This window comes from Dipteris shenzhenensis, chromosome 3, assembly GCF_047967505.1.
Source record: "Dipteris shenzhenensis isolate YYH24624 ecotype China chromosome 3, Dip_SZ_1.0, whole genome shotgun sequence".
NCBI lineage: Eukaryota > Viridiplantae > Streptophyta > Polypodiopsida > Gleicheniales > Dipteridaceae > Dipteris > Dipteris shenzhenensis.
Genome location: NC_141598.1, coordinates 21,428,689 through 21,431,613, shown reverse-complemented (window position 1 = coordinate 21,431,613; position 2,925 = coordinate 21,428,689).

The following is a 2,925-nucleotide window of genomic DNA, read 5'->3' as shown; positions in this document are numbered from 1 at the left end:
GAAACCTTCACAGAAGCGCCTTCGTCTGCACACTGGACATCCTCTGACCACTTCGACATCGACCGCAAGCAGACAGCTATTTGTGGCCCACCTTCCCTCCTCATTAGTATACACATTATCTCTTGGAACGTCAACGGGCTCCACTTATCAGGAACCCGCGGCCCCAGGAAGATGGTGCTCAGACAGGAGCTCCAGCCAGCCTTGGTGGGAACGGTAGATGTGCTCCTACTACAGGAACACAAGCTTTCGGCTTCTCAGACCAGTATTTGTGGGTAGGTCCTCACGGGATGCTCCCACACCTACTGGGAACCTTTGATTGGCGAGCAGGGGAGGAGCGGGGGTGTCTGTACCTCCATCAATGCTTCTCTAGTTCAGCATGTGTGTGGTTTTGGCACTCTGATCCCAAGACGTGCGCTTTGGGTGGGCTTGAATATTGAGGGATCCCGTATCGGCATCCTCAATATCTATGCCCCGACCGATCTTAGACAGAGAGCTGCTTTTTGGAGATCCTTGACAGACTTGTTGCCAGAGATAGGCTCTTGGATTGTAGGAGGGGACTTCAACAACCTTGAGACCCTAGAGGATCAGCAGGGACGGGGCCTAGAGTTCCTCGGTATAGCTTAGGTAGAGCAGGCAGATTGGGACTCCTTCCTATTCGCAGTGGGAGGTCGAGACAGCTGGAGGGAGCCTTCCTTTCGCAGATGGACAGGGAGTCTAGACTTCTCTTGGGGTTACAGGAGGGAGGGAGGCAGAGACTTCTAGAGCGGCTGGACCGTTTCTATGTCAGCGATTGGGTGCTTGGCAGAGGTGGAGAGTCAGGAGTGGTTCTAGGGACGACACTCTCAGACCATGCCCCAGTCATCCTAGTCCTGGACTCAGCCTCTCACTCCTCACCTCCACACTCATGTCGGATCCTAGACTCCATCTACTCCAGAGCAGCGGTTCACAACAGCATAGTGGACCTATGGGAGCAGGATTGGGGCCCCATCGGGGATATGGCAGCACAGGTAGCTCAAGCGCTTGCTGAGTCTAGCCTTATCTGTCAGCAGGAGGCGATTCAGGTCAGGTAACGGTGTTGGGCGAAGGAGAGGGGTCTCAGACGAGATCTTGCTTCGATTTAGTGGATGCAGCAGTCTTCTCTAGGCTTTGAGGAGCTCAGACAGCAAGAGGTTCGGGCTCGAGCCATGCTAGAGGAGATCACCCAACGTCGCTCAAAGTTGTCATTTCATGCTTCCAAGTCCTTCTGGGCTAGGAAAGGCGACAGGATGTGCAGAGAGTTCTTCAGGACTCATGGAGAGAGGTCAGCAGGGGAATAGCTCCGATCTCTTAGGGCGCAGGATGGTAGTGTCAAGACAGATCCAAAGGAGGTCCAGGACTTGGTGACAGATTTCTATAGATCATTGTTCTAGCAGGAGCCCCCAGACCCTTGTGGCTGCCTTTGCACGGAGGAGGTGTCGAGGTCTACACCGCGGCTCGTGCAACCTAGCATGAGTGATGCCCTTCTCGCCCCTTTCACCGTGGCGGAGATGCAGGATGCGGTGAGCGCTATTGACGGGCAGAAATGCCCAGGTGAGGATGGCCTCTCCAGAGCTTTCTTCACCACCTTTTGGGAGCAGATCCACCGGCCCCTGCTCGCAGCCTTCCAACATATCTTCTCCAGCGGGCAGATGCCAGAGAGCCTTGCGACAGGCTTGATTTGCCTCATCCCCAAAGGGGGGGACCATCAGGAGATCAGACAGTGGCGCCCCATCACCCTCCTCCCGACCGCCTACAAAATCCTCGCCAAGATGATCAGTAGCCGCATCCGCCCCCTACTACACGACTTGATTCATGACACTCAGACTGGTTTTGTCCAAGATCGCAGCATTTTGGACAACATTTTCACTTTCTCAGAGGTGACAGAATGGGCCCAGCACAGTGGCCAGCACCTTGCCATACTACTCCTCGACTTTGAGAAGGCGTACGACAGGGTAGACTGGTCCTTCTTGGAAGGTACACTCTCTCGATTCGGTTTCTCGGGGACGAGTGGATCAGAGGTATTGCTAGCCTCTACAGGACGGCCTCCAGTCGGGTTATCATCAGCGGCAGGATGGGGGAGAGATTCACACTTGAGCGCTCGGTGCGTCAGGCTGTCTGCTAGCGCCCTACCTCTTCCTATTTTTTGCGAAGGCCATGACCCACTTCCTTCGAGCCCGTACCACTGGTCTTCGCGGGATGCGTCTCCCTATTCGAGACGATGCAGAGCTTCTAGACTCCGAGTGGCATAAGTCAGTTGGTCTTCTTATGGATCTGGGAGTCAGCTCACAGTGGGGTATTTTCCTGGGATTTCGCTGGATCCCTAGAGGATAGACGACACGTTACTTGGGATTCCAGGTAGGCCTGGACATCACGCTGGCTCAGCAGTTCTTGCCGGTCCTAGCCTCCATATGATGGAAGCTTGCTTTCTGGAGCACGGCTCGGCTATCCTTGGCAGGCAGGGCCCTTGTGGTCAACCAGGTCCTTGCCACTGCTTGGTATGTGGCCTCTTGCTGGTGTTTCTCAAGATCATGTGTAGCCCAGTTGAGGAGACTGGTGCGGAGCTTCCTATGGTCAGGATCAGACGGTTCCGGCACCACCAGAGCCAGGGTCGCCTGGCAGACGGTCATTCTCCCCCAGACAGAGGGCGGCCTCGACATCATAGATCCAGAACTACAGAGTCAGGCACTACTTGGCAAGTGAGTCATTCGCGGTCTAACCCCAGGAGGGCAGACGTGGAAGCTCTTACTTCAGCATGGTCTCAGCGCGTGTACCCCATAGAGAGGGGGTGCTTGGTAGCCATCTATCCAGTGGATCTTCACTTCTGTCCCTTTGACTCAACCATGTTCCCCCTTCCTCCGTAGCCTCGTCTCGGTCTGGAGGAAGTTGCGACATAGCCTCTCCTAGGTT